General features: G+C 43.3%; 1 pseudogene; it reads left to right on the forward strand.

Annotated features, from left to right (window-relative positions):
- Window positions 1-229: 229 nt before the first annotated feature.
- LOC139310023 (zinc finger protein 850-like) overlaps window positions 230-25,417 on the forward strand; it is a 34,911-nt pseudogene continuing 9,723 nt past the window's right edge.

A 25,417-nucleotide genomic window follows, 5' to 3' on the forward strand; every position in this document is an offset into this window, starting at 1 on the left:
ATAGTAACATATGGCAGCCAGTAATGCAGGCACCAACAAAATAAGGAATCACACATATTTTTGACATCCTCAGGAATGTCAGTGTTGGAAAAGCTCCATAGATGTGCCTATTGTGGGAAAAGTAAAGAGTTCAAATCACAAGAGGATCCACAGTGAACAAAAGCCATATAAATACTCTGAATGTGGCAAAACTTTAGTCAGAATAGCTCCCTTGCGATTCATAGACGGATCCTCATAGTAGAGATGCCCTACAACTGCTCCCAATGTGGTAAATGCTTTTGCAAGCATGGCAACTTTGTGATACATCAGAGGACTCACACCAGGGAGAAACCATATGAGTGTCCAGATTGTGGGAAAAGTTTCACAACAAATTCCCACCTGGTGATACACCAGAGGACTCACACAGGAGAGAAACCCTTTGAATGTCCTGAGTGTGGGAAAAGTTTCAGTCAGAATTCCCACCTAGTGATACACCAGAGGACTCACACAGGAGAGAAACCCTTTGAATGTCCTGATTGTGGGAAAAGTTTTCGTAAGAATTCCCACCTAGTGATACACCAGAGGACTCACACAGGAGAGAAACCCTTTGAATGTCCTGATTGTGGGAGAAGTTTCAGTCGGAATTCCCACCTAGTGATACACCAGAGGACTCACACAGGAGAGAAACCCTTTGAATGTCCTGATTGTGGGAAAAGTTTCAGTCAGAATTCCCACCTAGTGATACACCAGAGGACTCACACAAGAGAGAAACCCTTTGAATGTCCTGATTGTGGGAAAAGTTTCAGTCAGAAATCCTCCTTGGTGACACACCAGAGGACTCACACAGGAGAGAAACCCTTTGAATGTCCTGTTTGTGGGAAAAAATTCAGTCAGAATTCCCACCTCATTATCCACCAGAGGACTCACACAGGCGAAAAACCCTTTGAATGTCCTGATTGTGGAGAAAGTTTCATTGCAAATTCCCATCTGGTGATAAACCAGAGCTCTCACACAGAAGAGAAACCTTTCAAATGTCCTAAAAAACTTTTTCAATATCCTGAAAAACCTTTTCAATGTCCACATTGTGGGAAAAATTTCAGTCCCAATTCCAGCCTGGAGAACCACCAGAGGACTCACCCAGGAAAGAAACCGTTTGAGTGTCCAGATTGTGGGAAACATTTCCGTTACCATTTTAACCTGATGAACCACCAGAGGATTCACACAAGGGACAAACCGTACAAGTGTCCAGAGTGTATGAAATGTTTCAGTCAGAAATCCTCTTTGGTGACACACCAGAGAACTCACACAGGAAAAAAACCTTTTGAATGTCCTGATTGTGGGAAAAACTTCAGTCTCAATTCCTGTCTGGTGAAACACCAAAAGACTCACACAGGAGACAAACCACACAAGTGTCCAGATTGTGGGAAAAGTTTCAGTTACCGTTCTAACCTGCTGAGCCACCAGAGGACTCACACAGGAGAGAAACCATATGAGTGTCCAGATTGTGGGAAAAATTTCAGTCAGAACTGCAATCTGGTGAGCCACCAGAGGACTCACACAGGAGAGAAACCATATGAATGTCCAGATTGTGGGAAAAGTTTCAATCAGAATTCCTACCTGGTGAAACACCAGAGGACTCACATAGGAATGAAACCCTTTGAATGTCCTGATTGTGGGAAATGTTTCAGTCAGAATTCCTACCTGGTGATACACCAGAGAATTCACACAGGAGTGAAACCCTTTGAATGTCCTGAGTGTGGGAAATGTTTCAGTCAGAATTACTACCTGTTGATACACCAGAGGATTCACACAGGAGAGAAACCCTTTGAATGTCCTGAGTGTGGGAAAAGCTTCAGTCACAATTCCAGCCTGGTGATCCATCAGAGCACTCACACAGGAGAGAAACCCTTTGAATGTCCTGAGTGTGGGAAAAGTTTCAGTCACAATTCCAGCCTGGTGAACCACCAGAGGACTCACACAGGAGAGAAACCCTTTGAATGTCCTGATTGTGGGAGAAGTTTCAGTCGGAATTCCCACCTGGTGAACCACCAGAGGACTCACACAGGAGAGAAACCCTTTGAATGTAATGATTGTGGGAGAAGTTTCAGTCGGCATTCCCATTTGGTGGGCCACCAGAGGAGTCACACAGGAGAAAAACCTTTTGAATGTCCTGATTGTGGGAAAGGTTTCAGTCAGAATTCCAGCCTGCTGATACACCAGAGGACACACACAAGAGGGAACCAATACAAATGTCCAGATTGTGGGATATGTTTCAGTTACCGTTCTACCCTGGTGAACCACCAGAGGACTCACACAGGAGAGAAACCATATGATTGTCCAGACCAGCAGAGTCAAACTATTTGATTGAGGGCTGCATCAGGATTGTGGTTGATCTTGTGGGCGGGCGTGGAGGGGTAATGTCATATGGCCAGCTCAACATCTCTTGTGTCATGAGGCGCCTGTGGTGGCCCAGGCTGGTCTGGGGGGATCCATTGTCTCCAGCAGAAGAAGGTGAGACAATGGTAAGTGCCAAAACCCTTGTTCTCTCCATCCCTCTCAGGGTCAGGGAGTGCAGACTGCACAGTGCCCTAGGAGTGTAAGTACTCAGCCTGGCCCTCAAGCGCCCATTGCATGAGGACCCCACAGCTCATCCTGTGAGGTGGGTGCCCGGCTGCGCTTACCACCTCCTCAAGGCTGCTGCTATGCTCACTGTCCTTGGGCACGTTGCTCATGCTGTATCCAGGAGGGCAAAGTGATTGTGTCAGAGGGAGGGGCACTCCTTCTCTATGCGAGGAGCCCCAGCTTTGTAACTAAAGCATCCTCAGCAATAGAATGGGAGACTACCAGGAGAGGTCAGGAGGAGGGGACAAGGGGATAGCGAAAGGGTAGAAGGGCAGCTGGTGGCCAAGTGCTAAGGTGGGACTTCCCTCAGAATCTGACTCCCTCTTATTATAATCCTTCTTTCCTTCCTTCCTTCCTTCCTTCCTTCCTTCCTTCCTTCCTTCCTTGTAGTAAATCAATGTCCAGTCACTTGCTCTGATCAAAGATGTATCTCCCGCTCTCGCAGAGAGCTTTATTTTTTATACAGTTTTTACAGGCAGACAAAAAGATAGGAAGCAACAGTGTTCTAATTGGTAGAAACTATTCACCCCCCTCTCAAGATGCCATCCTCTCAAGGCAAGGTGTGTTGTGGCTCCGTTACTGGAGCCTGTGTCATCGTCAGGAGAGGACTCCGAGAGTGAAGGGGAGGAGTTGGCAAGGCCTCCCTCTCCAGGACCCTCCTCTCTGGCAATGCCTTCGGTGTCCGCCGAAGGGCAAGAGATAGGGCCAGGGCCAAGTACGTCCATGCAGCCACAGATGGACAGTGATGAGGGTAATGAGTCTTCGCTGGACCCATGCCAGCGTCGCAGAGATAAGCACGCACAACGGAAGAAAGGGCGTGCCCGAGATTAGGCTGATTCACTGGACCACACCCCACAGGATATAAAAGGGAGCGTGGTGGCCAGTCAAACCTTGTGACGAACAAAGCTGAAAGCTTCCACGCCATTCTGCATTGCCGGACTTTTGCTTTAAGACTTGACAGGATTATCTCTGGACTTGATTGTAATTATTGAGCTGCTTTCCTTTGATGTATCAGAAGTGGGGAGAAGTTATCTCTCCTCTTTGTAAATAATAAACTCTTGGCAGGCAGCCACTAGGTTGTTGCCAAGTTCCGTTATCATAAGGAAAAGGATTTTGCCAGCTGGTTTGGTCTTTAACTCCTGAAGTCTGTTGGTGTGTGTGCATGGGGTTGGGGACAGAACAAGGTGATATAATACAGATCAAAGCCAAAATGAGATCATAGGCATGAGTTAAGGCAGTGTGCTGCTCTTAGCCTGGCACTACGACCTTTGACCTACCTCTACATTCCACTCTGTTTTGTTTTGTTTGTCAGGACATTGTAATCATAATCAGGAGAGGAATATCCCTGCAGTTGCTTATACAAGGTATAAACCTGACCCTGAGGCAGCGTAAGAGGGGGTTTGGGGCGAAATGTAGTAAGACATATGTTACAAAAAGAGGGAAGCCACTGAACAAAACAGCACCCGCCAATCAAAATAGCACAAATGATGACTGAATAACATAGGATGTTTCCCAATAAGCCTGTAGGTAACCAAGACCAAAGGCTTTCCCACCAAGATCCTAAAGTATCAATTTTTAAATCAGAGGCCAAATTATGTAAAATGTTAAGTTGATGCTGAATGTTCCGTGACTCATCTGAAATGTTAAAGCAACAAAGTCCTTCAAAACTTTCACAACCCAAATGCTGGCATAGAAGCAAATAATCAACAGCAGCGTGATTTTGAAGAATAGCTTTTCTAAAAGCTTGCAGCTCATGATTGATTGCTGAAATTGCTAAAGAAGTGGCATTAATGGTTTTTGCTAGATTACACACAATAGCATTAAGATTCAGATGAGCACACGCAGCAAGTGCTGGCACACCCACCATAGATACAGCCAATGCTATGTATTCTGCTTGATTAAGTAAAGCTATTTCAGAGTCACAAGTGTCATCTAGGGTGACCCCACGCTTAATACCGCTCGAGTGAAGTTGTTGTTTAGAAAGCAAAACAGGAATCAACCGGCTAAGACAACACTGTGCTTCACTAATATTAGCAGGAATATAATTAAAGGTTTTTTGACCACATGTAAAAAACCACTCTTGCGGTAGCCAAACATGAGCAAAATTAAAGGAAGCCTCTTCAAAAGCTGTACAGTTTAAAACAGGTGAACTAATGTGAAGACAGTGAGGATTTTTGCTTGAAGAAGTATAATTAACCATTTTTACACGTTACATTTTCAGGGACCTCCACCACTGGAGTATGCAAATCAATTGCGTTAGGAGGTGGATAATATGCAGCTACCCACCAACTAGCTATAGTCTTATAGTTATAGTGCCCTTCTAACAATACCTACCCAAGCCAGTAAGGTTCTGAATTACAGTAGTAGGGATACAAACAGGGATTAAACATGTAGAAAGCAAATTTTGCATATCATAAGTTTCAGACAAACAAAAGGCATCAGTTTTTCTGATGTTTGCAAGCTGCACCCATAGATTTTGTTTTATCCGTTGTTCGAGAGAATGTTTAGGTGGGATGACAGCTGCTGTTACCAAAGTACAGTTATTAACAATCAAGCACAAACAAATTATGAGTAAGGAATTGGCAGTTAAATCCACAAAAATGGCAGTGCATAAATTCTCGGGTGTTTGTTCTACATGTTGCTGCTGCAGCACTTCCTGCGCTTTAGTGGTCAAATTCTTCACATCTCCCCATGTCACCGGATGACTGGCACGACGGGATCTGGTTGGTCACTGTGCTGTCTGTAGAGTCAGCTTTGCCATCTCTGGGATAGGGTTCAGGAGTTGGTGCCACAACATCCTTAGATGGGCGAACATAATGTGCTGTAACCCACAAAGGTCCTGTAGAAGTAAGCACAGCAGCATAGCCACGCTCCCAAGTAATCAGAGGGACTGGTTCTAACCATGTTTTGTCTGGTAATGCTCTATAATATACCAGAGGAGGAGGCAAACTTGTTTTTTCTTGAAAATGCCTCTGATAAGCGGTCGAATTAGAAATTGAAAAATTCAGTTGATTCAAAGTAAATAAAACTTTTGTAACTTGTTGTGTTACCCATGACAAATTTGGTATCAGAGAGCCCTCCTTTTTTATTTGTTTGTGAAGGCAGTTCTTAAAGGACCTATTAGCACGTTCCACAATAGCTTGACCTGTGGGAATTATAGGGTAACAACAATGAGTAACAACAATGTTCCAGGTTGAACAAAATTGCAAAAAAGCCTGTGAAGAATAGGCAGGCCCATTATTTGTTTTTAAAGAAGAGGGCTTGCCCAGAGCTGTAATGGCCGAGAAATAACATGATTAGCTGTTTCCCCTTGTTGACGGGTAGCCCAAATCGCTCCAGAATAGGTATCAATAGCTAAATGAATATATTTCCAAGGAGCCAAAGAAGGAACATGGGTAACATCCATTTGCCATAATTGATTAGAGTTTAGACCACAGGAATTGACTTCTGTGTCCCCTGAGGGGGATGCCCCAGAACATTGGGGACAGGATGAAACAATTTGCTTAGCTTGCTCTAGTGGAATGTGGCAAGTTTGTACCAGCCCCCTGGCATTTTGATGGAAAAAAGAATAAGGGAAGGGATGAACGACTGCGTATGTGAGAGACAAAATACAAATGTTTCCGGTCTTGTAGCAGTTGCTGTAAAGTGAGAAATAAGGCCATAAGATTGGAGTCAATCGTGGGTGTGATATAAGCACCTGGAAGATTAAAAATAAATTGACACACATACTGAGAGTCAGAGATCAGATTAAAAGGCTGTTGAGAAAAAGTGTGGAAAGCTAAGATAGCAGCAGACAATTCTGAACGTTGAGGTGAAGATTGCCCTGCAGTGTAAGATACTTTCCAGATGTCATCATGAGGATCCTTGAAAGCAATTGCTCCTCTCGTTCGTCCTCCATCAGAAAAAACAGTAAGAGCTTGCGATAGTGGAGAAGGAGAAAGCAGTGGACGAACAGGAAAGGAGGAAGTCATTAAACAAGTAAACCTAGGATCTTTAGGCAGATGATATGAAATACAACCAACGTAGTCAGTCAGAGCACACTGAAGAGATAAATTATTCTGAAAATAAAAGTGAAAGTCAGATTTTGAGATAGGAAGAATAATATTTATTAAATCAGTTCCATTTTTTCGACAAGCTTGAGTTCGCCCCAAGGTTATAATTTCAGCTATGGCTTGGATAAAAGGCAAAACATTTTGAATTGGTGTATGAGGCAAATAAAGCCATTCAATACAATATACTTTTTGCTGTTCTAAAAGAGCCAATACTCCCGTAGGTAGTTTACTAGTAGGAAATATTAACAGAGATAACTGACAATCTCTATGAGGGATTCGATCAGGGGTTCTAAAATTTTTTACTACCGGTTCTGTGGGCATGGTTTATTTTGTGGGCGTGGTTTGGGGCGGGTCATGTGACTGGGTGGGCATAGCTAGCGGGTCATGTGACCGGGTGGCCATGGCTATGTGTATAGGGATTACCCAGAGGGCTGAAAAAAGTCATTTCTGACAGGTCCTCGCACTTTTGACTGGCCCTCACACTTATGACCATCCTCACATTTATGCCCATGCAGCCATGCCATGCCCATGCCATGGTGATAAGATAGGGCAAAAAAAGTAAAATGTGAGGACAGTTGTAAGTTTGAGGACTGGTCAAAAGTGCGAGGACCAGTCAAAAATAACTTTTTCAGTCCTCTGAGTAGTCCATATGCACAAAAGGACTACCCAGAGGGCTGAAAAAAGTGATTTCTGACAGGTCCTCGCACTTTTGACTGGGCTTCGCACTTATGACTGGTCATCTTTTATGCCTATTGCAGCATTCTTAACAACCGTGTCACTCATTTCACAACTGCTTCTCTTCACCATGGTGATAAGATAGGGCAAAAACATAAAATGTGTGGACAGTCGTGAGTTCGAGGAGTGGTCAAAAGTGCGAGGACCAGTCAAAAATAACTTTTTCAGCCCTCTGAGTAGTCCATATGCACAAAAGGACTACCCAGAGGGATGAAAAAAGTGATTTCTGACAGGTCCTCACACTTTTGACCGGTCTTCGCACTTATGACTGGTCATCATTTATGCCCATTGCAGCATTCTTAACAACCGTGTCACTTCACCATGGTGACAACATAGGGCAAAAACGTAAAATGTGAGGACAGTCGTAAGTTTGAGGACTGGTCAAAAGTGCGAGGACCAGTAAGAAATAACTTTTTCAGCCCTCTGAGTAGTCCATATGCATAAAAGGATACAGCAATAGAGAGGGATGAAGGAAGGGAAGGGAAATTAGAGTAGGAGTTAAGGGTAAGAGAGGGAGGAAGAGAGGAGGAGAAGGAGAAAGGAAGAGGAAGTAGGGAGGAGAAGAAGAGGGGGAAGAGAAAGTAAGAATAAAAGAAAAGAGAGGTGGTAGGTTTGAGGAGAAAGATTGCTGTACAATAAAAAAGATGAAAGGGAAGAAAGCCAACCCCAAACAAATATAAAGATATTAAGATAAAGAATGAATTGTTAAACTTTAAAGAATAAAAGAGAACAAATATGAATAAATAGCAATAATTAGAAACACACATACAAACATACAATGTATTTTCTTTGAACAGAGTATTTGGCTGGTTCACAAATTTAAACAGTGTTTAGTCATTTCAATTAAATTTACAATTTCTATATTTCCTTTTTGCCATATTTATTCCTCATCTATTTTTTTAGAAAAACCAATATTACCCTTCATCCTCATCTCTAATCTTAATCAAATTCAATTTTTCCCTTCTATTCTATATTATACCCCTTCCCATTGTCATCTATTTTTATATCCATCCTCACATTGGTTAACATGATCCCAGGGTACTGTGACGGTCATAAATACGAGTCAGTTGCCAAGGGTCTGAATTTTAATCACATGACCATGGAGATGCTGCAAAGGTCCTAACGGTGAAAAACAGTCATAAGTCACTTTTTCCAGTGCTGTTGTAACTTTCAATGGTCACTAAATGAGCTGTTGTAAGTCGAGGTCTACCTGTATTTATTGTCATGCATACTGCTGGAAAGTCCTTTGCACCTGGATCCAGTTTAACAGACGTTCTCAAAACCAGTTTAGGACCAGTTCTGAAGACTTTTTTGGGTTTACAGTTATAACAAAGGCTAACTAAAGAGAACTTGTTCCAAAATGGAATCGTGATTGCAAATACATTTTTTGTTCCGTGTTGCTTTAAATCTGGCCTGTAAAATGAATTCTGCAGAAGGAAGCAGGGTTGGTTGGGAGATCATTTTACAATCAGGTTGGTCAAACTTTCCAAGAAGCTGAACGGGTTAAAAGCAGAAAGTTCAGCAGCTAGAGTAGATCCAGAAATGTAGACTCCTCTTACTGAATTCCTTTTCCTGTAGCTCCTTTGGAGAAAACTTTGAGTTTGGTGTTGCCGTTCTTGAATTTTGCTGGGCGAATCTCAACAGTTCGGAAAGAGTAAGTTAAATTTGAAACTTTCAGAAAAAGATCAGATCAGAGAATAAGAAATCCAGGAAGGGGGAATGGGGGGGGGGAGGTTAAAGGGAAATTATCCTTGAGTAAATAATTTCTTTTTTAAAAAAACTGCACCTATTTAACGCTCTCCTGGTAAAGGAGAGAATACAACAGTTGGTCCTTGCAGAGCTCTCTCTTCCTATAGAAAATTGAACCTCCATGTTCAAGCAGAGCACCCAGCTCCGCAATCCAGGTGCGGGGAAAGGCATAAAAGGACGGCGCGGAGGCGTCACGGGTGGGGAGAACAAAATGACAAAAAGAGCATCGGGGCTATTGAGTTGCAAGCGGCGTCTCTTCCTTCGATGAATCGTGACTCTATTCTCATGTTCACCAAAGCCTCGGAGTAACAGAATAACAGGAGTTGGAAAGGACCTTGGAGGTCATCTACTCATTTAGCCGGAGCAGGGGGTTGGACTAGATAACCTCCAAGGTCCCTTCCAACTCTTACTGTTAGTCCAACCCCCTGCTCATACAGGAGAGCCTGTATCATTTCCGATGGATGGCAATCCAGTCTCTCCTTGAAAGCTTCCAGTGATGAAGCTCCCACAACTTCTGAAGGCAAACTGTCCAGATGACCTCCAGGGTCCCTTCCAACTTTGTTACTGTTACTGAGTGGTCAGTGGGGCACGTGAATATACTTCTGCATTCCCCTTTTTCTGGTGACTCATAGATTCCCTACCCAGTTGATTCAATTTCATTCAAACACGGCAGTTGTTAAGTGAATGCTACATTGTTCACTAGGAATATAAGCATGGTTATGTGACTGCAGGATGCTATGAAAGGCCACAACTGCAGGCTGGTTGCCAAGCACCCAAAATGTCCTGTAACCCTGGGTGGAGCCCCTCCCCCCCAGTCCTCAGAAGTTCAAATCTGGATCATAAGTTGTTTTTTGAATGGTTGCTAAATGGCTGGTCGTAAGACGAGGACTATCTGTAAGTCACAGGCTTGGTGTTGTCGCAGTTCTGTGTCTACCATCTGCACAGCTATAGAAGAGCAATATTCTCAATAGCAGTAATTGCAAGAGGGATCCTGGAATCCGAGTGGACAATCACTTCAATGTGAGCCAGCAGTTGTGTGGCAGCTGTTAATAGAGCCAAGGCAGTGGTGGGCTGCAGTAACAGAGGGATAGAATCAAGATCACGTGAAGTATTAGTATCACTTTATAAAGCCTTAGTAAGGCCACATTTGCAATATTGCACCCAGTTTTAGTCACTGTGATATAAAAAAGATTTTGAGACACTGGGAAAGATGCACAGAAAAGAGCAAGAAAGATAGAGGGGAGCGGAGGCTAAAATATCCGATGAGCGGGTGCAGGAACTGGGTATGTGTAATTTAATGCAGAGAACGGCTAAGGGTGACATGATAGCAGTCTTTCAATAGTTGAGGGCTGACGCAGAAAAGGGGGTCGACCTATTCCCCAAAGTGCCTGAAAGTAGGACAAAAAGTAACAGAGGGAGAATTATTAAAAAAAAAAATCCAACCTAGAATTAAGAAGAAATTGTCAGTGAGAACAATTAATCAGTGGAACAAATTGCCTACATAACCTGTGGTTGTTCCATCAGTGGAGGCTTTTAAGAGGAGACTGGAGAGCCATTTGACTGGGATGATATAGGTTCTCCTGCTTGGAGAGTTGGTCCCTTCCAACTCTTACTCTGTAATTCTGTAAGAACTTCATGAACATTTAGGGCTCAGCATGTAGCTCATCTTTAGAAGCTTAAGTAGCTTCACATTTCACTCTTTTACTTGGCTCTGTTGCAAAGATAGGTTGCTGGGAGTCTAAAACAACTTGATAGCATATAATCAGTGACAACATCTTGCAAACGCCTTAGGCAGAGACGGGACAAGCGTGTTTTTTCACCTCCGGTCAGGAGATGGCGGTCACTTCTACGCCTACAAAGCCATCAATAAAGTAGCTGCATCTGTGGTTGATCCTTAAAGGAGTTAAAACCATCAAGTACTGTATTGCTAGAAAGGATTGAGGAAGAAGAGAAGCCCAGAGGAACTTCCTGTACCGGATCCCTCATGGGTGGAAGGTGGCTTGCAGAGCGGCTTTTGTGCTCTTCCAAAAGTTGAAGCATCAGCTGGAAGGTGAGTTGAGGGCAAGTTGGAGGAGAGGCCAGAAGCAAGTTGGGCTATTTGGTTTGGATGCTGCCAACCGATGCACATTTATGATGGTCACAACATCCCACCATCATGATCCCCATTTTTGACCTTCCCAGCTTGTTTCTCACAGGCAAAGTTAGTGAGGATGGCAAGAAATTGCAAGTGACAGTCATGTGAAATTGCCTTTAACAACCCACAGTGGTTTGCTTAACAACTCCAGAGGAACAGATGTAAGTTGGCAGTTATGTGACATCATGCTTTATGATCGGGCTGCTTAGTGACACAGATCCCAGTCCCAAATGTGAGAACTCCTTGAAAGGGGATGTCACCAGAGGAATTGTGGACAGGAGGACAGTATTTTCTTATCTGGAGCTGAGGACTTCCATCGGTATAACTGGTGTTTTAAATTTTGCAGAGGCTTTAGGCATCATTTCATCAGTTAAAGCCCCCACATCTCTAAATTTAGCTCAGAAGGTTTAATTGTAACCATTTTGGGACATTCTTCAGGCTGAAAACATGGATTTTTCACATATATACATTTGTAGGTGTAAATGTAATTCTCTCTGCAGTTGGATAATCTATCCCCAGTGCTTCTAGATATTCAGTCATGTGAAAAACAAAGTACACCCTCTTTGAGTTGTATAGTTTCATATATCAGGACATACTACAAATCATCTGGTCTGTACACTCTTAAAAGTAGGTGAATACAACTTCAGATGAACAACAACACATGACATATTACATCACGTAACCATCAGTGGTGGGTTTCACTTACCTTTGCTAACGATTCATGCACACGCACCACTTCTGCGCATGCACAGACCATATTTGATGATGTCCGGGCGGGTGGGCGGAGCCTCCTGCCACCACTACTACTGGCTCAGCCGAACTGGGCCGAACCGGTAGCAACCCACCACTGGTCACCATGTATTTTACCAAAGGAAAGCCAAAATGGAGGAGCCACGTGTGAAAACTAACACCTTATGATTCAATATCTTATAGAGCCACCTTTAGCAGCAATAACTTCAAGGAATTGTTTTCTGTATGACCAAAAACAGTCTCTTGCATTGTTGCAGAGGAATTTTGGCCCACTCTTCTTTACAATATTGTTTCAGTTCGTTGAAGTTTGTGGGCATTTGTTTATGCCCACCTCTCTAGAGGTCCCACCACAGGATTTCAGTTGGGGTGAAGTCTGGACTTTGCTATTGCAAACCTTGAGATGGGATTTCTTCTTTGCTCTACCAGCGTAAGACTAGTGTAAAGCTAGTGCTGATAAAGCAAAAAAGACATCTGATCTCTTGTTTCAATGACAATCCTTTCCTCGCCAGCCAGTGTAAATGACGACAAAATCTTCTTAGATCTCTTTGCCAGCATAAAACTAGTGCCGGTGTAGCTAAGAAGAAATCGTAGTAGTTTATGCTAACTGGAAAGAAAAGGATTACAACGGAAGCAAAAAAGGCATGATTTCTTCTTAGCCCCGCTAGCACTAGCTTTACATTAGTCTTGTGCTGGTAGAGCAAAGAAGAAATCTCATCTGTTTTGCTTCTATGGCAATCTTTCCTCCTCAGCCAGGGTAAATCACTAATGCTGGCTGGAGTGAAAGGATTGCCATGGAAAGAAAAGAGTTTATATTTCTTCTTTTTGATTATGCCACTTGGCCCTGCTGACTTCCTGAGCTCGTCAGAAATTTAGTAAGTGAATGGTGATGGGGGAGTGGGGTTGGGGAGGAATGCATAGTATATTGCAAAGCAGGCCAACATACTGGGGTCTGGGGATTGTGAGGACTGACTGGGCAAGATGGAAGGGAAATAGGTGGGTGGGTATGCTGCAGCATCTCTGCAGTGAAGGAGTCAAGGACCTCGGGGTGGGAGGCACTGCAAAAATTCAACTTTGGAGCAGATTCATATTTAGCATTTGGGGGAGTGTTGTAACTTCAGAAATTCGTTGAATGGCCAGTCGTACCTAAAGGATTATCTGTACTTCTTTTTCCACATCTTCTGCAACACTTTCATAAACAATAAAACTTACACTTTCTTTTGAATCTTACAGACAAAGATGATGCTAACACAAACACACTGGACAACTGAGAATAACAAGCAACATTGAAAAGCAAAGCAAATTGAAGCAGAAATAAAAATATGTTCTATTTACTTCAGAAAGCTGCTACTTCAGCAGGTAAGAGACAGAAAAGAGAAAATCATGAAGAGATTTGCAGCTGGAAAAAGTAGATTATATAGAATTTAAGAATACGTTACTCAAAAAGGTTATAGGAGATCATTTTTCTGTTCAGAAAAAGGGGGAAATATCTGGAAGCCAGTGGGGAAGAAAATATCAATTGGATAGTCACATATGGCAGCCAGTAATGCAGGCACCAACAAAATAAGGAATCACACATTTTTTTGACCTCCTCAAGAATGTCAGTGATGGAAAAGCTCCATAGATGTGCCTATGGGGGAAAAGTAAAGAGTTCAAATCACAAGAGGATCTACACTGAACAAAAGCCATATAAATACTCTGAATGTGGCAAAACTTTAGTCAGAATAGCTCCCTTGCGATTCACAGAAGGATCCTCATAGTAGAGATGCCCTACAACTGCTCCCAATGTGGTAAATGCTTTTGCAAGCATAGCAGCTTTGTGGTACATCAGAGGACTCATACCAGGGAGAAACCATATGAGTGTCCAGATTGTGGGAAACGTTTCACAGCAAATTCCCACTTGATAAGACACCAGAGGACTCACACAGGGGAGAAGCCCTTTGAATGTCCTGAGTGTGGGAAAAGTTTCAATCATAAATCCAGCCTGGTGAACCACCAGAGGACTCACACAGGGGAGAAACCCTTTGAATGTCCTGATTGTGGGAAAGGTTTCAGTGACAATTCCAGCCTGGTGAAACACCAGAGGACTCACACAGGGGAGAAGCCCTTTGAATGTCCTGATTGCGGGAAAAGTTTCAGTGAGAATTCCAGCCTGGTGAAACACCAGAGGACTCACACAGGAGAGAAACCCTTTGAATGTCCTGATTGTGGGAAAAGTTTCAGTTGGAATTCCAGCCTGGTGAACCACCAGAGGACTCACACAGGGCAGAAACCCTTTGAATGTCCTGATTGTGGGAAAAACTTCAGTCTCAGTTCCTCTCTGGTGAAACACCAAAAGACTCACACAGGAGACAAACCACACAAGTGTGCAGATTGTGGGAAAGGTTTCAGTTACCGTTCTGACCTGGTGATCCACCAGAGGACTCACACAGGAGAGAAACCCTTTGAATGTCCAGATTGTGGGAAAAATTTCAGTCACAACTGCCATCTTGTGATCCACCAGAGGACTCATACAGGAGAGAAACCATATGAGTGTCTAGATTGTGGGAAAAGTTTTAGTTACAATTCCAGCCTGGTGAAACACCAGAGAATTCACACAGGAGTGAAACCCTTTGAATGTCCTGAGTGTGGGAAATGTTTCATTCAAAATGCCAGCCTGGTGATACACCAGAGGACTCACACAGGAGAGAAACCCTTTGAATGTCCTGAGTGTGGGAAAGGTTTCAGTCACAATTCCAGCCTGGTGATACACCAGAGGACTCACACAGGAGAGAAACCCTTCGAATGTCCTGATTGTGGGAAAGGTTTCAGTGTCAATTCCAGCCTGCTGATACACCAGAGAACTCACACAGGAGAGAAACCTTTTGAATGTCCTGAATGTGGGAAAAACTTCAGTCTCAATTCCAGTCTGGTGAAACATCAAAAGACTCACACAGGAGAGAAACCACGCAAGTGTCCAGATTGTGGGAAATGTTTCAGTTACCGTTCTTCCCTGGTGAACCACCAGAGGACTCACACAGGAGAGAAACCATATGAGTGTCCAGACCAGCAGAGTCAAACAATTTGATTGAGGGCCACATCAGGATTGTGGTTGATCTTGTGCGTGGGCGTGGTGGGGTGATGTCACATGGCCAGCTCAACATCTCTTGTGTCGTGGGGCGCCTGTGGTGGCCCAGTCAGGTCTGGGGGGATCCATTGTCTCCAGCAGAGGAAGGTGAGACAATGTTAAGCGCCAAAACCCTTGTTCTCCTCATAGCGTCCAGTCTGGCCCTCAAGCTCCTGTTGCACTGGGACCCCACAGCCCAGCCCTGCTTCCCCCAGTGGGTGCCCGGCTGTGCTTACCTCCTGCTCAAGGCTGCTGCTATGCTCGCTGTCCTTTGACATGTTGCTCATGGTGTATGCAGGAGGGCAAAGTGTGTGTGTCAGAGGGAGGGTCACTCCTCCATGCGAGGGGCCCCAACCAGGAGAGTCAGGAGGAGGGGACAAGGGGATAGCGAAAGGGCAGAAGGGCAGCTGGTGGTCAAGTGCTAAGGTAGGACTTTCCTTAGAATCTGACTCCCTTTTACTATAATCCTTCCTTCCTTCCTTCCTTCCTTCCTTCCTTCCTTCCTTCCTTCCTTCCTTCCTTCCTTCCTTCCTTCCTTCCTTCCTTCCTTCCTTCCTTCCTTCCTTTTGTGGCCAAAGACTGAAAACAAACCAGGCTCAGTTTATCCGGTGCTTGCATCTACTGGGAGAGTCCACAGACAACAGCAAAACTTGTCAAAATGTTGGTTGTGATAGTTGATCAGAACTCCTCTGTTTTTTATGTACTGTAAGGTCCCAAAATGTACTTGAGTCACCAGAATGCCAAAAAGAGAGACTCAAGACGAGGCTTGCAAAAAGAAGCAGATTTTATTTATGGCCAAAAACAAAATACTGGGTGGGACTATATCCAGAACATACAGATACAATGCATGTGAGGAGATAGCCACACCTTGGGGAAGGTAAGGCGTCCTTTTTATATCCTCAGAGACATCAACTCAGAGACATCAGTACCCAATTCTGGCCTCCTAGTTGTGTATTCAGGTTTGTGTATTCCTTGTTGCCCTGCAAAGGAATAGAAGCTTCCCAATTAGTGTTATCTCTTTGTTCTCTCAATTGGCCATTTGGCCTCCTGGTTCTGCATCATCCGAGGAATAATTTACACTTCAGCCCTAATTTACACCTTTGATCTGTATAATCAAAGGTGTAAATTAGGGCTGAAGTGTAAAATTATCCCTCGGATAATGTCTGCAGTTCCAACTGAGATAGGTACCATGCTCTTAGATGGCATAAGAAAAACAGGAAGAAGATTGATATGGGTTCAGATCAAATGGCAGGAACATATGTTTGACAAATACCAGATACCTTACAGAGGCCTAATAACAGAATATGTTTGTTACAGGAGATACAAATACAAAGGCATATAATATATGTGATACAAATACAAAGGCATATTTGTGTTACAGATATAAAGGTACAATATATGTGTTTTATGCAAATACAAAAGGCCATATGTGTATTACAGAAACCTAATGTTTACAGAATAACAAGTTCCTACTAATTCTAGTATACCAGTATATCCAGTGCTGGGATTCAAGTAATTTAACAACCGGTTCTCTGCCCTAATGATTTCTTCCAACAACCAGTTTGCCAAACTGCTCAGAAAGTTAACAACCTGTTCTCCTGAAGTGGTGAGAACTGGCTGAATCCCACCACTGAGTATATCATATTCTAGTATTATTTATTATATCCTCATTACTGTTTCCCTTCAGTACAACAGCCTTAGCGTTTAGGAACAGAGATAAATTAGTTGCTTTTCTATTAATACATAATCCTTAAAAGGGCTGTCCTGTAGGGAGCCTCCCATGGTCTAATTCAGACTGGAAACATAACAAAGGAAAATATTCTCCCCACTTGGCTTTGTCCTGTTTTCCCCACTGGAAATGGCTGTTTGCAACACACAAGGAGGGGATACTTTCCTGCGAGCTCACAATTCAAGAATACCAATGTTAACTTGGATTGCTAATAAAGTTGCCACTCCCTCCTCCCTCCCTCCCTTCCCGCTTTCCTTTCCTTTCTTTTTTTAAGCTGCCAAGAGGCTCCCGACAAAGGCTTCCCATATTGACCCCTCCCCCATCATTGCTTCAGCATGGTTTTTAGCTTTTGTTATCTTTCAGCCTACAATGAGCTTGTAGGCTGCAAGTGAGTGAGTGCAAGTGAGTGAGACACCTCCACCTCCACCCCCCTCCACACACATAAACACACACTCACCAGTGGTGGGTTCCTCTCGGTTCGGCCCGGTTCTCCCGAGCTGGTAGCGGTGACGATATGACGTCATCGAAACGGTTCTGCCCCCCCCCCCGCGCCCCCCACTCCCAAAGCGCTCCGGAATAGGTATCAATAGATAAATGAATATATTTCCAGGGAGCCAAAGAGGAAACATGGGTAACATCCATTTGCCATAGTTGATTAGAGGTGAAACCAGGAGATTAACTCCCATGTCCCCCGAGGGGGATGCCCCAGAACATTGGGGACAGGATGAAACAATTTGCTTGGCTTGATCGAGTGGAATATGGCAAGCTTGTGCCAGCCCCCTGGCATTTTGATGGAAAAAAGAATGACTAGAAAAAGGATCTGTGAACAAAGTAGGTAAAACATGAACAGCAGCATCAGCGTGACTATTGCCTTCAGAAAGAGGGCCAGGAAGGGGAGAGTGACTGCGTATGTGGGAGACAAAGTACAAATGTTTCCGGTCTTGTAGCAGTTGCTGCAAAGTGAGAAAAAGGGCCATAAGATTGGGGTCAATCCTGGGCGTGATATAAGCACCTGGAAGATTAAAAATAAGTTGACACACATACTGCGAGTCAGAGATCAAATTAAAAGGCTGTTGGGAAAAAGTGTGGAAAGCCAAGATAGCAGCAGACAATTCTGAGTGTTGTGGCGAGGATTGCACTGCAGTGTAGGACACTTTCCAGGTATCATCATGAGGATCCTTATAAGCAATCGCTCCTCTCATTCGCCCTCCATCGGAAAAAACAGTAAGAACTTGCGACAATGGAAAGGGAGAAAGCCGTGGGCGAACAGGAAAGGAGGAAGTCATTAAACAAGTAAGCCGAGGATCTTTAGGCAAATGATATGCAATACAACCCCCATAGTTAAAGCACACTGAAGAGATAAGATATTCTGAAAATAAAAGTGAAAATCAGTTTTCGAGATAGGAAGAACAACATTCATTAAATCGGTCCCATTTCTACGACAAGCTCGAGTGAGCCCCAAGGTTATAATTTCAGCAATGGCTTGGATAAATGGTAAAACGTTTTGGGATGGTTTATAGGGTAAATAAAGCCATTCAATACAATATATTTTTTGCGCCAATACTCCCGTAGGCAGCTTTCTAGTAGGGAATATCAAAAGAGCTAACTGACAATCTTTATGAGGAATACGATCCACAAACTCAAGATGTCATTAAGTTGCTCGACTGTAGCAAGTGCTGCAGGCGGAATTATAATGAGGTCTCCAGGCTGCTTTCCTTTGGTCAATAAGTCTATGGACTAAGTAAATGTGTAGGCAGGGAAAAATATGGGTAGACCCAATTGAGGGTGCCCAGCAATTGTTGCAAATTAACCAAGGAAATAACTTTGGGTAAGCTCAAGCGAGGAAAAGCCGGAGCAGAATAAGATTGCAACATTTTATGTCCTAAATAAAAATAAGGAGAGTGCAGCTGTATTTTTTCCAGGGCAATTTGCAATCCATAGACACATAAATCATTTTGTATTTTGGAAAGCCAGTTAGATTGTATTTTTGGGTCTCCAATTAATATGTCATCCATAAAATGATATATCAAAACCAATGGATGATGTTTGCAAAAAGGGGCTAATGCCGCAGCAACATGAAGTTGACATAATGTGGGGCTATTCAACATGGCCCCCACGGAGAGGGCGCACAATCTGGGAGTCCTGGATACGCAGCTGTCCTTGGAGGAACATCTGACGGCTGTAGCCAGGGGGACCTTCTGTCAGGTTCGCCTGATTCGCCAGTTGCGGCCCTTTCTTGATCGGGATTCCCTGTGCACAGTCACTCATGCCCTTGTCACCTCTCGCCTGGACTACTGCAATGGTCTCTACATGGGGCTCCCCTTGAAGAGCACCCGGAGGCTCCAACTGGTCCAGAATGCGGCCGCGCGGGTAGTCACAGGAGCCGCATGGCGCTCCCATACAACACCTCTCCTGTGTGAGCTGCACTGGCTCCCAGTGGTCTTCTGGGTGCGCTTCAAGGTGTTGGTTATTTTAAGCTCAAGCGAGGAAAAGCCGGAGCAGAATAAGATTGCAACATTTTATGTCCTAAATCAGTGGTTCTCAACCTTCCTAATGCCGCGACCCTTTAATACAGTTCCTCATGTTGCGGTGACCCCCAACCATAAAATTATTCCTAAAACCATTAAAAATATGTGTTTTCCGATGGTTTTAGGCGACCCCTGTTAAAGGGTCATTCGACCCCCAAAGGGGTCACGACCCACAAGTTGAGAACCACTGTCCTAAATAAAAATAAGGAGAGTGCAGCTGTATTTTTTCCAGGGCAATTTGCAATCCATAGACACATAAATCATTTTGTATTTCGGAAAGCCAGTTAGAATGTATTTTTGGGGCTCCAATTAATGTCATCCATATAATGATATACCAAAACCAATGAATGACGTTTGTGAAAAGGGGCTAATGCCGCAGCAACATGAAGTTGACATAATGTGGGACTATTCAACATTCCCTGTGGTAAAACTATCCAGTGATAACGTTTATTAGGTTTTGAATGATTCACCGCAGGCACTGTAAATGCAAACTTTTCCTGATTAGGGGGGCATAGAGGAATGGAAAAGAAACAATCCTTTAAATCAATTACCATCACTTCATGGTCTTGGGGAATCAAATTAGGATTAGGCGTTCCGCACTGCAAGGGGCCCATCGGTTGAATACAGGCATTAATGGCACGGAGATCATGCAAAGAACGTCACTTGCCACTTTTCTTTTTTATCACAAACACAGGGGCTAGTGAACGGCACAACATGACCAGCAAACAGCTGATCTTTTACCAACTGGTGGAGAGCCGTCAATTTGTCGTGTGACATGGGCCATTGATCAATCTGCACCGGCTCTTTAACCAGCCAAGTCAACGGGAGGGCAGTAGTCTCAATCCTCCAAAGTGAGGGTGGCCCCCAATTTACTGAGCAGGTCGCGCTCCCAAAGGCTGACATGAATATCTAATACAAAGGGGTGGACCTGAATGATCAAATCTGAATTAGGCAAGTGAGTTGAAAGAAATCGTGCACTTTGACAACCCCACACACCCCACACACTTGGGCAGGGCTCAGTTGGCCAGGTGGCAGGCCACTACTTGGCAGAGATCACAAACATCCACTCCAGTGTCCTTACCCTGCAACACAATGATCTGGCGGGGCTGTTGGGATGTTATCGGGGTAGTGATGGCAGCTATGATGCAAGTGGCCAGGTTAGTGGAACCGAAGCCACTTTCCCCTCTCTCCTTTTGCTCTCCCCCTACTGGGACAAAATAAGGCAAAATCAGGAGTTGAGCAGGGCTAGAATAAATGGGCAAAATTTGGGGCAAATTGGTCCACTATTGAATATAAATAATCCTGGTGTAGTCCGAATCTATCACTCCAGGAATGACAAAAATACCATTTTTACCCATGCTTGACTGCAGAAAGACAAGCCCTACATAATTTTTTGTTAGGAGCAATTTCAACCAGACTTGGTACACAGATGACTTATTCTCTGGAAAAAAATACTGTGGGAGTAAGACACTCCTAACACCCCTTGGAGTGTGTGCACGTGTCTGTGTCTGTGTGTTCCAGCATAACTCTGGAACACCTCAAGCAATTTTAACCCAACTTGATACACAGATGTCTTACTCTCTGGAAAAAAATACTGTGGGGGTAAGTCACTCCTAACACCCCTCAGGGTGTGGGTGTGTGGGTGTGTTCCAGCATAACTCTGGAATGCCTGGGCTGCTGAAATGAAAAGGAATGAATTATATCTATAGTGTCAAATCACAGTACTTTTGACAGTGATAGTGTGCATTTTGTATTCAAGTTCTGTTAAGATTCAGCCTGTTGTATCTTAAAATGGCTTCTAATGTACATCACAATGGAGTTGCCATGGTAACAGCTTCACAGTACTCCACAAGGGGGCTCCCTCTGGTAAGGGAAATTGATTCTTAAATAAACAAACAAACAAAAAATAACCCCCTAGGCCCTCAGCTTCAAGCAAACAGGGCAAGTTGTCAGGGGAGGTGCCTACTAATACATATAATCACCTGTAGAACTTTTCCCAGGCTGTTGCCAGGGCAATTAGGTCTCTAATTCTCACCACAGTGAGTGATGGCTTTTCACGTCTAATACAGGATTGGGATAAATAAATACCCTGCCAACGTCAGGTTATCAGCTAGTTGACTATGAAGGCTACTCCATTTCTTCTGAGGGATTCTTGCCTGCTGTAGTATACCTGATGGTCATCTGAATTAAATTCACCCATTCCTGTCCATTATAGTTCGCTGATTCCTAAGATGTCGATGTTCAGTCTTGTCATCTCTTGTTTCACCACGTCCAGCTTGCCTTGATTCATGGATTTTACATTCCAGGTTCCTATGGAGAATACATCTTTACAGCATCAGACTTTCCTTTCACCACCAGATACATCCACAGCTGAACGTCCTTTCGGCTTTGGCCCAGTTGCTTTACTCTTTCTGGTGCTACTAGTACTCGCCCTCTGCTCTTCCCCAGTAGCATATTGGACACCTTCCGACCTGAGGGGCTCATCTTCCAGCGTCATATCTTTTTGCCTTTTGGTCCTCTCCATGGGGTTTTCATGGCAAAGATACTGGAGTGGGTTGCCATTTCCTTCTCCAGTGGATCACGTTTTATCAGAGCTCTCGGCTATGACCTGTCCGTCTTGGGTTAACAGCATGTTGTCTGGGCACAATTTTAAGTAAAGATACAACAATAACCAGAATCATACTAGTAATCTTAAACATATCAATATTAATCACAGAATAATAATACAATTAGTTTATCCATCTTGCAAAATTTTCAATACAAATTTTTATTATCTTTTAAAAATCTGTTCAGTTTCTAACCTGTTTCTGTCAGTTAACCATTGGTAAAATAAATCCCATGTTAAAAATATTCTGTTTCTTCCTTTTCTTTTATCTTAAATGTCAGGCTATCTATCTTAGCACATTCTAATATTCTTTTTATTACACTTTCATTTGTTGGGACCTCATCATTTTTCCATTATTGTGCAAACACTATACTTGCTGCTTTTCCTACATGCAAAATTAAGTATGTATTCCCTTTATTATACTGTTCTGGTAATATACCCAGCAGGAATATTTCTGGTTTCAAATCTATATGTTGCTTTATCATTTTTTTTCTAACCAAGTATGTATTTGAATCCAATATTTTTTTTGCCTTTGGACATGTCTGCCACATATGATAATATGAACCTGGTATCTGATTACACTTCCAACATTTAGCTGATAAATTTTCAAACATCTTTGCTAACCTCTCTGGTGGTAAATGCCACCTATAAAATATTTTGTATGAGTTTTCCTTATAGGCCGTTGACATTCTAGAAAGTTAGCACCCACCCTTCTCCTCGAAGAATGAAATTTTCTATGAAATATTAAAAAGGCAGAATATTATATTTTCCCTAAAGGAGAAACATGTTTCTAAAGACATAAACTCAGAGCCTCAGCCCCCTGCCCCCCCAGCAGTTATTTTGGTGCCAAGCCAACCTATCTACAAGACCAAAGACTGAGCCAGCTTATCTACAAAACAAAAGACCTTCACCTCCAGGGTGATAGTAGTAGCCATCACACAAGATCCAAACCAGGCCATTAAGCCGTAATAGGAATTTCCCAACACCCTTTCAGAACACAATCCTCTTCATTACATCATCACCCAGCAAGATTCAACCAAGCCTGGGACACAGACAGCCTACAAAGTTAGCTAAGACCCCCACCCCCAGGGAGTCTGATACATTTCTTTCACTGGAACAGGAAGCAAGTTCAAATCCCAAGAGAGGGTATAAATCTCTCTCTCTCACACCCATGTGCTCAATTGCCCAGGACCTCAAACCATGTGGTCCTGTCCACCATTAAACCACCTTTCCAAACAGCATCCATGTTTTCAGTGTTTTTCTCCCACTTGGAACTGAACCCAGATGGACATTTCTTCCAACAACATTGTTAGTTTATTTCTATCCCACAATATCTGCCATTTATCTAATTCTATTGAATAACCGCAGTTTTTAGCTCATCTTATCATTGTTTCTTTCACTTGCTCTTCTTCCATTTTAATATTCAGTAAGTAACTATACATTTTTAAAATTGATTTTTCCCCTGTTCCTAGTAATAGCTGGTTTAGTTCTGCTGGCTCTTTATAGAAACCATACATTCTTGCATCTTTCTCATATCTTGATTGTATTTGCACATGTGGCCATCATGCTAAATCAATCCCTTGATTAGTCAGTTGTTGTTTAGATTTAAGTTCCCCTTTATAATTAAAATGTCCTTACACCTTACAATTTTTTCCATGTTAATCACATTCGAATGTATCAGTGCCTCCATCGTGGAGAGCCAGACTGGTATTTTCATATAAGGTCTTTCCTTAATTTCCCCTCATACTAACAGTAATGCATTTCTAAGAAGGTAGTATTTTTGTATATTGATTATGGAATTCCACATGTGGAGTTTCAGCCTTCTATCTTGGTGAACTCCAGATCAGTGGTGAAATCCAATTTTTTTTACTACCAGTTCGGTGGGTGTGGTTTGGTGGGCGTGGCTTGGTGGGCGTGGCTTGGTGGGCGTGGCAGGGAAACAATACTGCAAAATCTCCATTCCCACCCCACTCCAGGGGAAGGATACTACAAAATGCTTGCTGTTTTGAACTCTTGCTGTTCAATCTTGCAAGATCCGGCATGGATGGTGTGCATGTGTTTTTACGTAAGATCTCCGACCTCCGGGTGTTCCGCTGCGCACTGAAGACCCTGTTGTTCCGCCAGGCAGGGCTGTCAATATAATAATTTTAAATTGGGGTATTTTAATTTTTGGGGTTTTAAATCGGCCAAATCTATTTAATTATTTTAATTTTTAATTATTGTTGTGTCTTGTGTTTTTAAATTGGCTGTACACCGCCCTGAGTCCTTCGGGAGAAGGGCGGTATAGAAATAAAATTATTATTATTATTATTATTATTATTATTATTATTATTATTATTATTATTATTATTAATGTTTTTAAAATGCTTTTATAATGTTTTTTTTTTAAATTTATGTCACTGTTTGTTTTATTTCTGTTGTAAGCTGCCCAGAGTCCCTTGGGAGTTGGGCGGCATAGAAATATGATTAATTAAATTAAATTAAATTAAAATCTCCATTCCCTCCCCACTTTGGGGGAAAGATATTGCAAAATCTCCATTCCCACCCCACTCTGGGGCCAGCCGGAAGTGGCATTTGCCGGTTCTCCGAAATACTCAAAATTTCCGCTACGGGTTCTCCAGAAACTGTCAGAACCTGCTGAATAGCACCCCTGCTCCAGATTTTGAACCTCAGAATTTCCCAGCCAATGTACAATTAGTTCTCAAGATATAACTGTCACGGGGCCTACCAATTACACCTTGCAAAGGCCGTTAAGCGAGACTGCTTTGCTTAATTTCCCCCCACTCTCTTGATGCAGCCGTTAAATGAAGGTGCAAGTTGTTAAGTGGAACCTTGGCTACCTCAGGGTTGGGGGAAGGTCTTAGAGGCCTAGCGCAGGCCCAGGCTTTCCTTCCAAAGGCCTCCCATAACCCATCTCTTCGGCCTCTCCTTCCTAAAACAGGGTCCCTGTAGTCCTTAGGTCTAAGTCCGACCCACCACGCATCATAGCCTCCTCCTCTGGGTCGTTTAAAAATCTCTGAACCTTATGTTGGGGAAGGAGGGTAGGACTGCATGACTGTGTCATGGAAGCAGCCATTATTTGCAGTTGCCTGTTATTCATCCCTGGGCCATGTGGTGGAATTGTGGAAGTGGCTGACATTTTGCCAGGACTGCCTCAGGGACAAATTGGCGGATGCTTCTGAGACATTGTTATGTGGGAGAGGGAGAAACTGCACCTTAACCCTGCAGACCGCATTAATGAATTGTAGGTGCACTGAAAATGGCGGCTGCCTCCCTCTGTGATGGGTGAAGGGCTTATGGGTAGTAGTCCCAAGGAAAAAAGCAATGTAAAATTTCCCATGGAAAGGCAGTTCTACATTGCAGGTCAGCCTGATGGAGAAGAGCTGTAGGAATATTGAGTTGAGGAGAAAAGGGATCGTGGCTTTGATCAC

Source organism: Pituophis catenifer, unplaced genomic scaffold (genome assembly GCF_029215685.1).
Source record: "Pituophis catenifer annectens isolate HBS135680 unplaced genomic scaffold, rPitCat1.0.hap2 SCAF_2, whole genome shotgun sequence".
Lineage (NCBI taxonomy): Eukaryota > Metazoa > Chordata > Lepidosauria > Squamata > Colubridae > Pituophis > Pituophis catenifer.